Source organism: Sphaerodactylus townsendi, linkage group LG04, assembly GCF_021028975.2.
Source record: "Sphaerodactylus townsendi isolate TG3544 linkage group LG04, MPM_Stown_v2.3, whole genome shotgun sequence".
NCBI lineage: Eukaryota > Metazoa > Chordata > Lepidosauria > Squamata > Sphaerodactylidae > Sphaerodactylus > Sphaerodactylus townsendi.
In genome coordinates, this window is record NC_059428.1 from 68070093 (window position 1) to 68089658 (window position 19566).

Here is a 19566-nt window from a genome sequence, read left to right on the forward strand (position 1 = left end):
TACCACTGGGGCTTTCCAAACCTCCCATCAAACTTCAAGTATCCTATTTCTAATTCACTTTATCTTTCATTCACTGTCATTCCTAGGAGAAGCTTTACTGTACTGTTCTCTTAGTGTAAAAACAGTGCTATGCATGATTTCAGATTTTCCACATAATTTGCCCCTCCCATGAGATTTCCTCATTTCCTGCATATTCAGGCTGGCGTGGATGAAACCAAATGGCAGCGACATGCCTCTTTTACGAAATGAATTAAACTGGCTGCATCTCTGGGGTCATATTACACATTTTCCCCCTTTCCACACTGTAGCCTAAAATAATTCACTTCATGTGAAAAGTATTAAGTGACCCAGCTGGAACTAACAGCTGTTGAGAGACAAGCTTCCTGTAACATGGCTGCCTCTCTGATGTAAAAACTGCAAGAGCCATAATGTCCTTTTCCTTTCCAGATGAAGACTGTTCTTGAAGACAGAATCCCTATGTCCATACCCACATGTGCTCGACAGGCCTGTATGCTTGTATGAGCCAGTGGAGGATAGTAGTTCGTGTACTGGATTAGGGTAGGGGTTAAATGCTTCTGTTCATCCAAGGAGCTCTTTGAGTAGCCCTGGACTAGTCTCTTTCCCTCAGCTTCTTACCTTGCAGGGTTATTGTACGGGTGAAACAAAGGGAGCATCTTGTATACTGTTTATGCTAGCAAGGAACAGCAGAACTGGGAGTTTGCCTAAATTAAATCTCCATAGAGTTCTCCTTCAGTCAGGTGAAGACACACTCTGTCTCTTCACTCAGATGCCACAGCACAAACAGTACTATACTAATTTTGTTATAACATGGAGCACATGCAAAGCTGCCCTATGTTCTACTAAAATAACTCTGAAGGAGGAACTGGGCAAAAGCGATTAATGTGTCATTTAATCACACATGTTCAAAGATTTGCCTACAACAGCTGAATTTTGATTACATCATTAATTAGGCTCCATAAGATGATCTGCCCACACACTTTCTATATCAACAGAGCAATTGTTGTCATTGTAAATTAGGGAGAATATACATCCTTGAGAAGTAATAAAGAGACAATGAGCAGTGAAGGGTGCTTTCACATATGCAAAAGGAGGCACATTTGAGTTCCTCTTGGATGAAAAAATCAAATGTACAACCCAGCCAGTGTACATTTTCCATTGCTACTAAAAGCCAATAAAAGGGGCATTTTACTTATTCGTTTACTTTATTCATAGACCAACTTTCTCATGAAGACTTCAGGCAGATTACAAATATATAGAAAACAACTCAATCTAACAGCACAAGACATTCAGTAGTAATTCAATATGACTAGGATTGAAGGTATCAAGAACAGTACAAAGAGAAAACTGTATTTTTACCATACCATCAACAAACCAAAACAAAACCAATAGCAAATTACAAAGGTACGTAGCAGTGTGGAAAAAGTAAGATGATACAGACAACAAACATTCCAATCATCATCTTATATTCTAATAGCAAAGTTGGCCAAATCTTCGGCTGCTTAAATCTTGTGGCTGGATCTGTGAATGGGCTTGACAGATCTTTCTCCAAACCTGGAAAGGGCCCACAAAACAATAAAAGGTGTGCCTGCAGCTTTAAGCCACACATTTCTTCAATGGCTGTTGCTAGGCAACCACAACTTTATGTGAGTAAATGACATTGGGGGAGCAGGGGAAGGCAGGGCTTTTTCCAGGCCTATTTTGGCCTTTGAGGAAGAACTCACTGGGGCTAGTCTTGGATAGGGTTGCCAACTTCAGTTTAGGAAATTTCATGATGGTGTCTGAGGTGGGCAGGATTTGAGGAAGGAAGAAGCCTCAGCAGAGAAAAATGCCATAAAGTCTACCCTCCAGAGCAGCTGTTTTCTCCAGAGGGACAGATCATTGTAGTCTGGAGTTCAATTATAATTCTTGGTGATCTCCATAGTTAAGGGGAAATACTGTTGGAAGGGAAATACTGGGGAAAGTGAGGAGTCACCCCACAGGTTTTCAGGGGTTCCCCCACCATGCAACTGGACCTGGCCCAGTGGTTGGTACCATGCAACCCGGCCACAGTTTACCTAGGCAGAGGTTGCTGGAATGGGGAGGGGAAAAACTTAAGACAGAATGGCAGCTAAATGTTAGATGGCTGTTGGATGGGAAGGAGATAGGTTTACCAACCCAGCTTGGAGAAATCCCCTGAGATTGGTATGGGGGAGGCTGGGGGTGGTGGGGTTTGAGGACTGGAGGGGCCTCAAAAGGGTATAATGCCACTCTCCAAAGCAGCCAGTTCCTTCATGGGAATGTGGGTTGCCAACCTATGGGTGGTAGCTGGCAATCATTCAGAATTACAACTAATCTCCATATGACAGTTCCCCTTGAGTGAATGGCAGCTTTGAAGGGTGGACTGTATGGCATTTTACTCTGCTGAGGCTACTTCCTTCTCCAAACCATCCCCAACCAAACCATCCTCCCCCAAACCATTCTTGCGGGTTCTAGCTTGTCTATTCCAATAATGAAGTCAGCCAAATCAGAGGATACTTAGGTCTGGTGATTAGAGCTGTGAACAGACAAGGCATATATTTCTGCAGACCTGAAAAACACCCCAGATTTTCAGAAAAATATGAATTACCACCCCACCACCCCGACAACATGAGTGCCTATAGTTTGTTTGCTTGTTTTTTTAAATGGAATCCCTCAGTGGCAATTGCTTGGCAACCATAGCATTCTAGGCTTGATTTCTGTTGGTAAAAGGCAGGGGGAAGGGGTCGGGGCAGGGCGTTTTCCAAAGCTCTTTTGTCCTTTGAGGATAGACTAATCAGGGCCAGGCATGGGAGACCCAGGTTCAAATAGGTCTGGAAGACCCAGGTTCAAATTACCAGTCTGCCAGGGAAGCTTACCAGGTGATGGTCCAGTCACATACTTTCAGTCTAACCTAACTCACAGCACTGTAGTGAAGATAAAAAGGAGACAAGAATGATGCAAGCTACTTTGGTTCCAACTGTGGTGAGAGGTGAGACATAAATTAAGTAAATAAATAATAAATATGACTGAAGCTTAAAAGGCAGTTTGGTGTTTGGTTGAGAAAGAAAGAAAGAAAGAAAGAAAGAAAGAAAGAAAGAAAGAAAGAAAGAAAGAAAGAAAGAAAGAAAGAAAGAAAGAAAGAAAGAAAGAAAGAAAGAGCAAATGCCAAGGAAAGGAGAGAGGATATGAAGGTTGTCAGGTAGAAGAAAAGGGAAATAATGGGAGGAGGGGATACAGGGGTAAGTGAGGTGCCCCCCTGAGATGTTCAGGGTTTCATACCATGGAGTGGGTCTGGTCCATCTGTGAGCACCACATAATTGTGCCATAGTTTTTTCTAAGTAGAATTGATGGGGGGAAGGGAGGGAAGCCTGGAGGCAGATAATGGTTGTCTGTTGAGTAGGAAAGAGAGGTGGAAGCAGGAAAAGGGGAGTGGCTATAGGGGATTTCAGGGGAAGGAAAGAGGAAATAGTGGGGGAGGAGAAATGAGATTCCCCCCCCCCACAAGTCTCATTGGGTTTAGGCTTATAGACTATAATCTGGTTCCTTATAAAAGCACCCTCCTGAGCTGCTCCATTATACTGCAGTTCTGATTTCTTTATAAAAATGCCTCCTCAAACACTTTTGTTTTGCACATTTTGTGGAATGATAGGTGTGTGGGCATCTTTGTGACACTTTACACAGAGGCAAACTCTGGCTTGACACTGAAATTATACTCAACAGGGAGCTTCAGCTCATCAGGGCTTCCTGATAAATTTACTTGTCTGCACATGTTTTTCACATCCCTATATAACATTTGTAGATATACACTTAAAATATCTTAGGTGTGCACAGAGGCGAAGCGAGGGGAAACTACACCCAGGAGGCATGCGCCCCATGCCCCTGCTGTGGTGTCACCTACCCCCGCACCCCGGAACGCCACCGCCACACCCCCTCGATGGACCGGCCATGCCTCTGCCACTGTTCCGCCCAGGGAGTCGTGCCCCCCATCCCATGGGTGCTACGCCACTGGGAGTGCATTTAAAATGTATAGGATTGGATTCAACCAGCTTCTTTTCTCTGTCTTACCTAATTTGCCTCCTTACTACAGTCTCCATGCTACATGAGTTTTGTCCCATGATCTTCAGCACAGCCTTTTGGGTAGTCAAAGGGAACCCTCTCCTTCTGTTTACCCAAAGAGAAAATCTGGTTGGTTCTAAACCAATGTCTTCAAAAACCAAAATGTTACATGTGAAAATGTGAAAATGATCTCATAACTCTGTTCAGGTGTATCAATCAAAGACAATTACATCCAACTAACATACAAACAGTCCTGCTAGATCAGATCAGTGGTCCGTCTAGGTCAGCATTCCCATTTCCACAGTGGCTAACCACCAGATGCATTAGGATACAAGCAGGGTTGGGAGCAGAGGTCAAAACTTCCATCTGCTGCTGGCTATCACCTAACAATGAACATTCAGAGGCCAAGAGCTGAGATACAGAACACGCATTAACAAAGCAGCAGCCTTTGAGGCCTGGCCGACACTTACAGCAAAGTGAGGGGACAGAACCCTGAAGTGGCACTTGGGATGGCAAATGCAAGATGCAATTTTTGAATCCCTTACAATGTAAACATCAAGTAGATATATTGTGTAACTTCATAGCTATAATTTGATTTCATCCTACCCTACAATAACTGTATCTCAATAACACTTTTGGACCCTCAGTTTAATCAACATAATCAACATTTACATATTTTCATTTAATGTTCGAATTCCTGTTTGTATTTTTCAGTCTGTTATTATGTTTTCATCTTTTTTTAAAATAATAATAATAATAAAGCCCTCAGTACCAAACAAGTCTCCTTTTCAATTTCAAAAGGGATTAAATCACCAGATTATCTAGTTATGTCTCTTGTTTTAATAGAAGATGGTTTCAAATTTCTAGATTAACCTTATGCTACCTTCCTTCTAGTTTTCTGAAATTATGCATGATTTGTGCAGAAAGATTTCTAAAACTGTGTACTTGGTAAGTTATAAAGAAAAGGTTACATTATTTTTACATCAACAAAAATAATTTTAACATTTTTTCTTATCATTTTATATACCTAAAATTAAAAATGTGAAAATAATAAATGGAAAAAATGAGATACTTTAATAATGCACCCTACCATTTGACCCCTATTCAAGGATCCCACAGACAATATATTTAATTATAAACAGAATTGTGGCATTTTTTAACAATACAGATAGCTGGAAACCTTCTTCTCTTACTTAATTTTAACTCATAAACCTATTTTGTCTTTGGAATTATTAACAAAATCCCAACTGAAATAATAATTCAGTAAGGTGCATTTTCCAAGAAGTTTAAATATTGGTAGGAGGAAAAAGCCATTCATATCTTGGCAAGTTAAATAATGAACTCATTGGAAATGTTCTTTAAAAATAACACAGTGTATTCTACTCATGGTCTTGTTTGGAGCTGGGATGGCTGTAGCAATTTCTCTTTCTCTCCTGAAACAAAATTTAAATTGTTCTTGAATAATGTTGTTTGATATGTGAGAATATTCGCTCATTAACACTTTTATATATTTTGAACAGGTTAGTTGCTGATATTTTCAACAGTTCTTTCATCCATTTTCAAATTCTGATCTGGAGGGAGGGCCGCATAAACCAATATTTAGAACATTTTTTAGCAACTAAAAACCTTGTTTTCTCCCTGATTCAAATGCATTATGCTGTGCCTCCCTGCAAATATGTGTGATATATAGGCAGGAGTTGCACGTCCCCAGTACCTTTTGAGGATCCAGCTGTTATTGTGTTGTAAAAAAATAATGAAACATTCCAGCCATATGTGTTTTAAAATGGGTCTTGTCCAGTCCTATGGGTTGGGTGACACAGGTTTGTGCATTAGATTTTAGTATTGTGGGGGAGAAACTGTTCTGGATATTCTATGGTGTTATTCTTCCCTTCATGATTTTGTGGGGAACAGCATAGGGAGTTTGTGGAGGGAAAACACAGATTTATGACTGTGGTAGATGTCCCAAGTCACCTCTTTTCTTTGGAGTTAAAAGCAGGGCAAAGAACTCTGAGCTATGCAACTCAAAAGGTGCTTCAGGTGCTTCCCAGAATATATAGACTCTTCTAGCATAAAAAATATATGCTATCTTAGGGGACTGAGCCATGGAGTGATTCAGCTGAACTGTGCAACATTTCTGCAAATCTGGTCCTGTGAGATATTTGGGTGGAAGACCAATCTTTAGATTGCTGGAAATAAATAAATGAGTGAAATAAAGTAAACTAAATCAATGAAATACAATGTCATTGTAACTTAGGACTATACTGATGCATGTGCCACTGTGTGCAATCCAAGGATTTAATCAACTGTTCATCAGATGTTCTTTCAGGATCATGGGGCACTATTGTGCAATATTGTCATAGTGAAATCAAATTTTCAGCTTGCCTTTCTAGGTCTCTTCCTAATGTAGAATGAAGGCCTAAGAAAAGAAGAAGCAGAATTTCTAGTATTCTAGTATTGCTCAAATTGTCTCAAAATGTAACTGTAAGCAGAGTTCATGAGCAAACGAGAAGCAGTCACAGAAAGTCAAACATTTTCCATGCAGTGAAATGATATGGGAATTCTTCTCTATATTTCTCTTCTACCTGGAGGCTGTTCTCTTCATTGACTTAATCCCTACCATTTTATCCAAATGCAATGAGCTGATAAAAATGAATTCTTCAGATAAAATGATTTGTAATCAATGTATATAATATATTCTGGTCACAAGCTCTGACGTGTCAACATTTGAAGATTTTCCAATCCACCCCCTCTAGAGATTTTAAAGAATAATTGCCAATCTGATATGGATGTTTTTCTGTCTGTTATTCTCAAGTTTAAAATTTTGAAACAGATCACTTTCAAATTTCAAATCTTGAGAAAGCTGTTAAGATATACACCATGAGACACTTCACACCAGTGGACTATAAAAACAGATATATGATTGTAAATCATGTTCACTTTTGAGTGTTTGGTTCTCTAAAAATCTACAGTTCATCAGCTCTGCTTTCTCCATTGTTCATAATTATTTACAGCTTGTTGTTTTGCTGAATTATGGACACAGAAAAAGAAAGTGTGTTTGTGAAAGAGTGTGTGGGGCGGGGGGGGGGGGAGAAAAAGGGAACAGCACATAAGTGACTCATCCAAAGATATCTTTCCTAAATGAACCCTATTATTTTCTTGTTTTCTTTTCTGTTCTCGAGTGCTTTGCATTTCTAACAATAGACAGAAATAATGATAGCAAGAAATAGAACTAGCAATGTCAGTGTGAAACAATCGTTGTGTACATGGCTATATATTTCAGGCAGAGCATGCAAAAACACACTTGGTATATTTGCCTTTTTCCTGCTGCCAAATTTAATATTTACCTGCCACCTCTGGTAATTTCTTGAAAGTAGCTGCCAAACAGCTTTGTTAAATAAGCAGTGCAGTGTGATTCTATGCATGTGTACTTGAAAATAAACCTCTTTGGAACTTATTCACAATTCATAGTACAAAGGCCTATGAACATGGTGTGTCCCATGTCCAGTGCAGATGATTCTTGGTTTGTTGGTAGTTGGAATTTAACATTTAATCTATGCCAACAGACCTTATAGTTTATCCATAGACCTTTACAGCAATTGTAGGCACAGTAATCCGATTTCCATGCTTTTAAAAGCAAGATTGGTAGAATGAATGGTTTGTAGACTGGAGTCATAGGACATAACCCCAAAAGGATTTTAAATTCAATCTTACTTGGATTGTAATGATAGGTTTCATTCTATATAAAATAAAAAAAATTCTGATCAATTTTCTGAGAATTTTCTGAGGAATGTTAAATAGAAAGCTTGGATAAAACCCCATTTTAAAAAATGGACAGGTGTATTAGCTCAGTCTGGCTTTTAATGTACAAATTGAAAAGAAAATTGTGTGCATGTGGTACAAGCACTACTACTAGGCAAACCTTGTATGTTTCAAGCACTACTGAAACAATGACAATTTCATTGTGGCCACCTTCCATGGGTTATTATGTGTGTAACTGGCAACAAATAAAACTTGGTAATGATTTGAGCTTTTGAACCATCTGCCTAAACAGATTTGAGCTTTCAAAACTCACTGTTTCTGTACCACTAAAATGACTTGCTAGAATGCAAAAGAAATGGAACTAAATGACTCCCATAACCCTTTCTTGCTCACTACATAACCTTTTGTAAGCTTTTATATTATTGTCAAAAAAACCCATTGACTTTTTAAAAATAAAAACTTTTTCTGCAGCATACATTATAATATATTTAGTTCTGTGATCTGGCTTGTCAGTCACTTGTTTTGATGTCTGAGATATTTGCCTGTGGCATGGTGTAATATGCCACAACCATAGGGACCTAATTGGGAAAAAAACCCTGGAAACCTGCCTAGCCCTTGAGGAAGTGAATAAAGGTTTGAATAGTATTTCTATTCTTACCATTTTGTAAATCTAATGTCGTCCTATTATTAGCTTCACTGCACAATCTCCATTATTAAATTAAAGCAAAATATTGTTTTTACAGTTTGTAAGTGATCACGAACGTAACCAACTGGTTTCAAACTACTCATTTTTTCTGCTTGAATGGGGCAGAGCTATTCATTTCTTGAAGGTTACAGCACTGAATACAGTGAGCTATGTTATCCAGGAGCTTGGACAGTTCAATAAATAAGACACCAAGCAAGATATGAAATACTGTTTTGCAAACAACTCTGGTCCTCTTCCCATTGGTTTCCTTAGCTGACTAATCCATAGAGTTTCTGGGCATAAAACAAGTTATTTGCAAACTATTTACCCACATCTGTGTCACAAGTTACCACTCCACCCACTTCATGTGAGTACTCATGTTTATATTAACAGATTAATCACAGAGACTTTGAAAAGTTTCAGCATTCACCTCAGTTCTGTATTGCTTAATTGGGTGAATTCAATGTTTCGATACTCTGTCCATGGTGCTGACTCCTAGATTACAAACAGTGCAGTAGAGAACATCTGTGACTGGCTCGTTCCTACTTGCAACAAATAATCCACAAGCCCTGAACTTTGTCTTCCACTTGCTGATGTCAAAACATCCATTATCCATCCCTCTGAAATGGGAAGGACCCCTCCTCCAGGTTCTGTAGAATTGGAATTAATATTCTCTAGGTCGTCATGGGAATAGTGAGCTCTGTTCTTTGGAGCAAGACAAATTAGGCATCACTTCATTAGCCTGGAGACTTCTCTAGCTAGTTGCTCTGAAAACCACAGAACTATTTCTCTCAGAAAGGCTCCAAAAGGAAATGGGTGCCTCTGCATGATTGTGTGAAGTTACGTCACAGTGCCACACATTTCTAGCTCCTTGAATATTTTCCTCACACTGTAACCAATTGCTCTGCTAAGGAATGAATTCAATGATCCATCCCATGCCAGGGAAATCAATGAGACTGGCTTCAGTTGAGATGAGGATAGTATGTTCAGTCCTTGTTTTCCCAGTTCAGGCTTTATGTGAACATTCTCTTCTTTCTACCGGACATTACCAGATGGGTCTCATTTGGCACACACCATTGTTCTGCCAAAGTGTTTTAAATATGGATATATGCATCTTGATTAGTTACATAATTAGATCAAAATTTGCTTTTCTATCTCCATAAAAGAAATAAGCATAGTCATCTGCTCTCATTAAAGACTAAAAATTATCCAAACAACTTCTTTAGTTATATTTTTGGAAGTGAAACAGCCACCTTGTAATGTCAGTGGCACACATGTCTAGCATAGAGGCTTTGACAGAGAATGGGAAAGAAATCACAACTTTTGAGGATGCTAGAGCAATCTAGCATTTTGCTGTCTAATTATGTCCCCTCTCATGCACATCTCACTTTGTGGACTGAAATCACCAGTGAAGTCCTCTCTCTCTCCCTCCCTCCCCTCACACGTTCCAGTAAACAGAACTCCATATCCAGAGCTTAACAATCAGAATATATCTATCTTTTCAAGCAGAGGGAAAAAATAAATGGGAAAGAATCGCTGATTTGAAGGCTTTCATGCAATCTCTCTCCCCCCCGTGCAAAATCATTTTACTTTTCACTTGCTAGTGGAAGGAAAATACAATTAGCCAGACTTTTTGTTACATAATTAGCATCCTTTGGTTTAAAAAGCACAACTTCCACCAGATATACTTCAGTGTGCCATGGCAAAGGGGGGAGGGGCAAGAGCTGGCTCTGTTGCAGGCATACACACGACCATGAGCTGCATTGCCATACCTGTTTGTTGCACGTTTTCACTCGATCATGATTTCTTTCTTCAGAACCGAGCAGGATTTTGATGGCTGGTCGTTTACACCAGGACAGGTTATTAAAACAAACACAGGGCTTAACAAAAAAATAATAAAAAGAACAACAACGAAGGCCAGCTTTTACAGTGACCCAGGGCTGCTGTCTGGATCTTCCATCCTCCACGCTATCACTCACCTCTGGATCCAGCTTCGTTTCCCCCACAAGTCACCTAGGTATACTATTCGAGTTGCGACTGGTGCCTGTTTTGCTAGGCAGAGTTCAGTGGGATGCAGAAGAAACTGAGCACCAGAAAAATCAAAGATCAGAGCGGAGCAAGAACAATAAAGCACTGGCAGGGGGGAAAGTGAAGGACCGCTCAGCGAAACGTCATGAAAGCCCGCAGTTTCAGTGTATTCTACCCAATTTAAGGAGAGCGTTTGCCTGCCTCTCCAGTCAAGAGCCAGAGCAAAACAAGACGGAGATAAAACTTCACACATTGCCATCTAGTGGTGAAAAAGTGAAATACAACTCGGGAAAGGGGGACGAGAGATTGTTTGCTTTAACGCTTATAAGGCTAAATGGAAACTTTACTGCCTGTGCAACCAACCGACTTCATTTCGTGTGGTGCTAGAAACAGATTTTTCTGCAGAGCTGAAGTCAAGCCGTTACTCAATCTGGGCAAGTAAGATGGAGCTAGTCTTTTTGTCTCTCTGTGTGTCAGGAATGCAAAGAGGCAATGGGAAGGGACGGATCACTTTGGGGGCACCTCTGGATAAATAAAATGATAACATTTTAGACAAGGTAAGAAAGAGATGAACCAGCAGTCACAATTCACTTTGGATGGGAGGAAGTGTATGATGAGAGTTTGTGTTGCATTATGTTTAAAACAAAAAAAAAATGCAAATCATCTTTAGAGCGTCTGTTAGCAAGGGGGACTTTAGGAGGTTTGCAGAGCTTTCATACAAACAAAGGTTTGCAGAGCCTTCATAGAGGTTTGGCTTTAAAACCACATAAAAGCATCAAATTCCATTTGTGACGAACTCTTTCATTTCTTTGCTGAGCATCTCTATGTGAGTCTTCCCAGGATGTGTGTATATGTGTTGTCAGCATGCAGTGCATGTTTCAGCACTCTGGATGAAAATGGAGGAACCCCCATTTTCAGTGGCAGGGCATCCTTTAATTACCAGATGAAGGGTGGGGGAGTCATGACCTCAATCCTAGCCTGCTAGTGACCTTCCTAGAGGCATTTGTCTGGCCACTGATGAAGAGAGAATGCTGAACTAGGCTGATATAGTAAGGCAGTTCTATATAATGTGTTGAGAGAGCTTTAGCTGTTGCTTGAGGGGAGCCTGGAGGCAGACAATGCAGGCTGGTGCCGTCTCCATGGCTGGCTTTCTCTAACAACTGGAAAGTATCTGGGGCAGGGATATGTGTGCTTTTTGCTACTTTGCACATTCTTGCTTGTGCTCTGAAGTACTTAATCAAGATCAGAAGCAGGTCCTGGCTCAGAGAATGGCCAGAGAGCACATAGTGATAGTACATTGTTATGACTATTCTGACCTCTGGTATCAAGTTAGAAAGTTTCCTGGGTGCCCCCAGTGGGTCACACTGAGCTTCTTGAAGAAAGGGGGTATAATAATTATAGTCATTAATTCATCTGTGAGTGTGCTTTTAGGATTTGCACATGGAGAGATGAGGAAGAACGGACACATCCTGTCTAGAGCTTATGGGAATGGCTGTGTACTATGAAACAGGAGCAGCATGGGAAATTAAAATAGCCCAGGCATCAGCCAAGTTGAGAAGCTCCTGCAGTGTTGTTAGGAAGCATTGAGGGGGCTGTTCAGCTCTGCCAGTGCCACCAACAATGGATAGTAGCTCACCCACTGCCTCAAACCAACAGCACTGGGAAAGGAGGCAGTCAGTAAGCTACTAATAATAATTGGCACTGAAGAGTCCAACTCAAGAGACCTGCTATGCAGGCTGAGCTTCTGGGGCTTGACTCTGCTGGCTCCTGGCAAGTTAAATGGCCAGTTCTGCCCCTGCTTTGAATCATGTCAGTATGAGGGTGGAGGAAAGTGGGGTTTGGGGAGGAGAGGGACTTCAGTGGGGTATAATGCCACAGAGTCCACCTTTCAAAGTGGCCATTTTCTCTAGGTGAGCTGACCTCTGTCACTTGAAGATCTCCAACCACAACTCTGCTTTTGGATCTGTGCATGAGAGCATTATATTCAACACGCAGCCTTCACTTATGCAGCTCAGTGATGGCAGGTTAATTGATGGTAGCTGGAAACCTAACGAAACTGTGGAGAAGGGTTTCATGCAGATCTCTCGCAGGAGATACTGAATGCTGAATCCAATATGATGGGGAAATGGAGGTATTGTTAACTAGGAGGATAAAATGGTTGGCTTATATAAACATGGTCCCTGGTGGAGAAGATGTGATATTGAAAGAATAATTAAAAGCAACTTTCAAGAATGAATCTCTTTCAGATGTCACTGCCATGAAGAGGCTGTTTACATGACCTGATTGAAGGATTTATGCAAAAACTGAAATGTTGAATCCCAATACTTTATTAGGAAAACAGCAGTTTTCCACCCATTATGTCGTACATGAGCACATTCATATTTACATATGGATACAGCTGTTTGTGTTCATTCTGATTTTGTACTTGGGCACTGATACCCAGGATTCAATTGTGCACATAAATATACAGACTTGATGCAATATGGAACAACAGATAGTGGAATAATACAGTGTGGTTGGAAAGTTGGTCTTGATAAAATCTGTGAGGAATACTGTTAATGCCTGAAAGTATTGCAGTTAGAACAATATACTGAACTATATATTGAACATGGTGTTCAGTTCAACAACATGTAGAGATCCAGGTTGCAAATCCAAGTGCCAAATACTTTACAAGAGCATCAAAAAGTTTTAAGAGTATTATGGGAGTTCTTAATAAGGATGCAAGGATCTCCCTATTCAATAAACAACCAATTGTATTGGTTTCATGGCAGCAGAAGCAGAAATTGCCAGTAAGATTTATATTATGACAAAGTCCCAGCAGTAGCAGAAAGTGTGTTTCACCAGCAATCCAGGAAGATGGGAAATTAAAATATCACAATAAATAGAAAGAATGGAGCTGCTGGGTGCCTCATTTAAAGAAAATACATTTGGTGGTCAGATCAGCTCATCATGCATGTATACAGTATGTAGACCATAAATTTGAACTGAACATGTGTCCCAAATATATGAAAGGTTCCATAGTCATATTTCAATATATATTTGACCTTTGCAATTTAGAGTTGACCTGATATTCTCTATTAAAGTGGTTCTCAACCTGTGGGTCGCGACCCCTTTGGGGGTCGAACGACCCTTTCACAGGGATCGCCTAAGTCTCTCTGCCTCAGTGTTCTCCATCTGTAAAATGGACAAATGTTAGGGTTGGGGGTCACCACAACATGAGGAACTGTATTAAAGGGTCATGGCATTAGGAAGGTTGAGAACCACTGCTCTATTATATGTTGGCTTTCTCTTCCCATACTGAAAACCCAAACTGCCTTACTTTGCACCTGCCCTGGAACTTAATTTTTATAACTGTTGAGACAAGAAGCATTGGTTAAAATTTCCTTTGCTGTGGGAACTAAGGCCCAATTTAAATGTGTTGCTAGCAAAGCAAATCTCTATGTGATTTTGCACAGGCACAGCAACCTGAGCAAAGCAGCTAGACATGATTAGTTTGCATGTCAGAGATCTGTAGCTTTTATGCATGTTGTGGTGACATGTTAAACAAGAACATGTAGCTACTTTGCCTGAGTTGCAGCACAGTTTCAGTGTGAGCTGATACAACACCCAAGTCAATGGCTGAACCCCAACCTCCCCCCCAGCCAGCATCATGTCTAAATCAGCTTTAACGATCTGGCTCTATCGGAATTAAACAAATCTTTAAATTGGCGTCTCTGGTGATGCATTTTCACAAAAGGATTTTCTTTGACTTATCACTACTTCCTTCTATTACATTTTTAGTTTCATTTCAGAATTGTCAGAAAACTTAAATGGCAAACAGCTTACACTTTTTTTAAAAAAAGTGGGGCCATTCTTTGCTATTGTGAAGGCATCTTCCATGTGTCATGGAGACGACAGCATTTGCTTGGAAAATTTTCAGAGCATACTGCAGACTGGGAAGCGAAGGGGAACAAAGGCAACAGTGGGTGGAAATGAGCAAAATCAGCTTTGTGAGTTGAGTCATACCAGAGGGAAATCCCCCATGCCCTTTCTTCTGTAGTTCTTTGCAGCTGTTACGTTGTTCCGTTTTAGCGGCTAGGAGATTTTGTGCCATGAGCCCCATAGAGATGCTTGCCTGGAGCAGTTTATGTAGCAAAAATAAAAATAAAAAATGAAACAAAACAAATTGCATTCTAGCTTTTATTCTTCTCGACATTTATGAAGTATTTAATGATCACAAATCCATCACCTTACCCCAAGCTGCCAGGATTTCCTTATAGGACTATTGTATTTTAACTTTTGAGGTAAAAGGTAAAAATCTAATTGGTTAATGTAAGGTTTTTGTTACTGCAAGAAAGCTGTAATGCTATTGCTGGGATAATGGTGCAACCCCCCAATAATGTATTTTTTGCAGTGCCAATGCCCCCCACCCACCCAAGGGAGCCACTAGATGGCAGACTTCCTTGAAAGCAGGTGGGTCTAGTGAAGCAGAAGGTGGAGGAGGGGTGACAGGGGGTCAGTGGCAATTTTGGCATCCTGAGGGATTGTCACATTGGTAAAGATGAATCCTGTGGACAGGTCCAAAGGCACTACCATTGGATCTGGTGCTTTAGGGGCCTGCAAGGAGCAGGACAGGGCATCTGAGACCTCCTCCATCCATGCCTGCTCCTCAGTGGCAATGCCTCCAGTGGTCAGGCTCTTGAGACAGTGGCAGGCAGTCTGGCAGACCATTCATCCAGTGATCCACCCATCAGTCACCAGACACTCATGGCACACCTCCATGCACTCCTGCTTGATGGCTATCCACATCGACAACAGCATTGGGGAGATGGACTGGGCTGGAGCCCCACACCCAAGAGCCATGAATGGGGCCAGCATCACTGTGGCTGGATGAGGGTTGGCTGGAGTGGACTGGGGGCTGTGAGCACTCATGATGGGCATTGGGGCCCCAGCCAGTGCTGAGGCAGGAGCAGGACTGACATCAGACAAAGTGGAATCAGCCTGCAGGAACAGCTCAGCACCTTCAGTGACCCCTGGTGACCCAGCAATGCCAAGGGAGAGCAGACCATGGAAGTGGCTACCATGCTCCACTCAGGAGGGATAAGAGTTTTCAGGTTTTGGATGACAGCTGGGTTGAGTGACAGAGATATGAGAGGTGCACCTGCAACAGTGGAAGGGCCAATGAGAACACACCACAGCCCTATGAGACCCCCATACCACCTACCCACAAGGGAGATGGACACCAGCAAGCTGGACCAATCAGAACCCTTGATGGTTAATATTTTTATTGGCTCAACTATGAGGAGAGATGAGGGAGACAGCAGGGAGTCCTGACTGAGGTCTCTGGGGTGTGGCAGATCTCTGTTGTGGTTGTCACAGGAAAACAGGGTACCAACTCTTATGGTCAGGCCCCCACATTGACAATTGGTGCTGGCTTTCTGGTGGTCTGTCTGCATCCCCACCATCCTCCCAGCCACTCTTACTGAGAGGTTGACACATTGTTGTTACATACAATTAAACTTTATTCAGGTAGGGATAATCAGAATGGATTCATCCACCTTTTGTGTGTCCACTTTCAGTTTTTTTAGGACCTTGCTGATCACTGATGGCTGCAGAGGAGGTCAAGTCTACTGGTTTCCTACAGAAGAGGCTACTTAATTGGGATGGATCCATTTGGCCCGGGTGGCTGGTTGTCCTGGTCCACTTGTGGATTTCACTGGGGGTGGGGAGGTCGCATCCCACTCTATACCAGTTGGCTGGCTTTGTGGTTGTCTGTGGGAAGGAATACTGTCTACAGGGGTGCAGGGGGAAGCCAGGACCTCTTTTGTGTGCACATGCCAGGTCACTCAGGTTGTCCAGCCAATCCAGTTGGCTGCCTTTTGGGTTTTGATCTGTTGCATTGCCACCACAGGCCCAGGCCCATCTGGCCTTGCCATTGAGATAGTGGCCCCTCTAACTGCTGCCTTGTCCTGGGTCAACCACCAGTGGTGGTTCCTCCATTGTGCCTTATCATGGTCGATGCTGTTCCGTGCACCATGAAGGGTGGGGGTTGTCTTTGGAGTACTGGTGTCCTGGGTCTGTAGGGGCAGTCTTTTTCACTCTGGCTTCCTTGTGCCATCACTGATAGCAAGGTTGTATGGCTGTAGGGGTGGTGGAAAAGCTGTGCAGCATTCCCTTTCTCCCTCCCACATGCTCCATTGCTAGGCAGCCCTTTTTTGGCAGGGTCAGGGACACTTGCTGCTGGTGGGTGCCAGAGCAGCTGGTTGTGCCTGGCTCTGATGGGCTGTAGTTCGGTCTTGGCTGCAAGGACTGCCAAACCCCAGAAGAGGAAGGTGGGGTTAGGAAAGGGGTGCCAAGGGCTCACTGTAGTGACTTAACTGTGATGGCACAGCCACTGTCAGTTTCTGGCTGTGGAGTTGTTATACCTGCAATGAATCCTTGATGGGAGGGCTTAGTCACAGAGGGTGGGAACTTTACTTGCTTGGGTGGGTCTCTTACCCTAGTGCTAGCCCTGTCGGGGGAACTGCTCTTTCTGTACTCTTCCCATCCCTCTGGCTCTAAGTTCCCATGGCAGGATGCCGACAGGCAGCATTCCATACCACACACCTATTGGGTTTGCCAGGTTCTGGCTCAGGTTTTTAATTGTCTGCGTTTCCACCATTGGATCCTGGGTAGGAGGCTTGGCCAGTGCTTGGAGGTTCACCATTGGTCAGGGACCTAGTCAACATCCTGAGTAGTTAGGCACCTTGGGGGCAGGGATGTGCTGATGGGGAGCGGGGCTTGGGAAATGCCTATTATTGGGCCATATGGGCTGTGCCATGATTTTGCCAGTCATAAATTTGTGCTGGCAAAAGAGGGATTCCCAAGGCTTCCACAGCATTTTCCACACTCCCAGCCCTTCTTTCTGGATTGCACTGTACATCAGATAACATTTTCTTTTCCCCCATAACCATGTTTTCCTTTTTCTTAAATGGCAGGTGTTTGGCTTACATTTTGTATTTAATAATGAATTTTCACTGATAATATATAAAGAGATTATACTGGGCCGTGGTAATCAATGGTTGTCATCTGGCCATGAAAGAAAATGCCAAATTGATTTGATTTTACTGCCTTTGGATGCTTGACTCATTTCTCCCATGAACACAGCTGTAACTGTTGCAACTTTGCACTGTTCAGCTGCTTTGATATTTGATAATCAAATTATGTAACTCTTCCTGTTCTCTAATCAAATTAAACTATATGTGAGGCAGGGAGACAGAGACACAAACCAATCAGCATCTATAACTGGGTATTGTAATGCATACAATACACCAGCCGTTAAATAAAAACTTATCTTACACGATGAAGACAAAAAAGTGTGAAATTCAGAATGGTGTACTGAAAAATATTGTAATGTGGCTTTTCCCTCCACCCAGCTCTGGTGGTGTCCAAACAATATTTCCATCAATAGACATACTACAGTACACAATGTAGTTAAAATGCAGTTTGATGGACATACTTGGAATCCTCATAAGTTGGGAAATTATCGTGACAGGTAAAATAAGTGAAGGCTACAAAGATGGGTATCGGGAGAGTGAAATATTGTCATATAGGCCGAATCCCCACCGGGAAATTTAATCTAGATCAAACCAAGTTTGAAAATAAACTGCACCTTTTCATCGCAGTTTCAATCTCCCCACCGCAGCATGTTTCCAGTGACGACATCTAGGCCTATCTCGGATACAATAAATGTAACAATCCCCACTACCACGTGATCGGCTTGGCTGGTCTCTCCTGATTGGCTGTCATGCCATGTTGGGGCGGGACCCTTTTTTCTCCTGCAAAAACATGTTATGACGTCAGCACGTCATGACATCTCCCCTGCCCAAGTTTCTGGTTGGTTAACATTCTCTTTTGCTCTCGCGAGAACAGCACCACATGCACTGATGGGTTGTAAGTCATTTGCATCATGCTCTACGGCGGGAAATATGAACCAGGATTAGTCCCCCGATCCTCCCCTCCAAATTGGATCGAAGATGAGTTTTTAAAAAAAGTAGTACTTTCAAACAGGTTCGGCAAAACACGGGATAAGGGGGAGAATGAACGCCAGAACCTGGATGAATCCTTGTTCGTCGATCAGGCAGTGGGGAGTTCTTCCTGAAACCTTGATATTTTGCATGAGTATCACGCGATTAATTGACTGTGGGGAATCGACTATAGTTAAGATTTCCTTCAGTTTTTAAAAATGGACATTTTTCTAGACATTATGGTTGCTGAAATAAACTTGAAAAGGGGAAAGCAGCCTTTTATGGTAGTCATACTCAAGACTTTAGTAGTCTGTGCAGCTGCTCAATTCCTCATCATAGTCACTGGAGCTAATCACAGTTACTCTACTGTAGAATCTCCAAAGTTTCACAGCTCAGAATCTGGTTTCCTTATCAGTTTTCACCAGCATGGCCAATTGGCCATGCTGACAGAGGCTGATGGGAATTGTAGTTCCTGAACATCTGGAGAGCCGCAGGTTCCCTACCCCTGCTCTACTGGTATAGACAATAACTGTGAAAAGGCTCAAAAGCTGTGGGTAGGGATTTGGGAGAAGGAAAGACAACATCCTTTTGACTGTAGCTATGATGTCTGTGAAGAGGGAATCTGGATCTCAAAAGTGAGCTCCCAGAAAATGCTGATTATATTATGCGGTTTGCTTTCACAATAGTGGTTCAACATGATACAGCATATATTGTGAGCCATGTTAAAGGAGTGGCTGTTGTTTACAAGTACTCTCCATTGAATTTAGCAGAATTCATCTTTAAATGAACACCAATAGGATTCACCATTTTTGAAATATCCTATTTTGGTAACTATTGGAGAGGTTTAAAAACAGTCTGAAATGCAGCAATTAGGAACCAGTCAACCTAAATAATAGGTTACTTTTCATCCAGCCATTACCATTCTAACAACATAGGCCTTGAAACTAGAAACCGATTTTACAATATAACAAGGATGTAGGTAAGGGGGTGTGTTCTCGGGTTCAACCCCCCATTACATGTCCGAAGCTCCGCCCC

The 19566-nt window shown here is 42.0% G+C and overlaps 1 protein-coding gene across 2 annotated transcripts in view; it reads right to left on the reverse strand.

Annotated features, from left to right (window-relative positions):
• KCNJ6 (potassium inwardly rectifying channel subfamily J member 6) overlaps window positions 1-10748 on the reverse strand; it is a 147991-nt gene extending 137243 nt beyond the window's left edge. Inside the window, exon 1 of one of the 2 annotated variants that reach the window (XM_048495411.1) lies at window positions 10498-10748. The gene's annotated coding sequence lies outside the window, so the exon portion shown is untranslated. Of the gene's footprint in view, window positions 1-10290 lie in introns of both variants that reach the window. The other variant, XM_048495410.1, reaches the window with a different exon arrangement.
• Between the last annotated feature and the right edge of the window lie 8818 nt (window positions 10749-19566).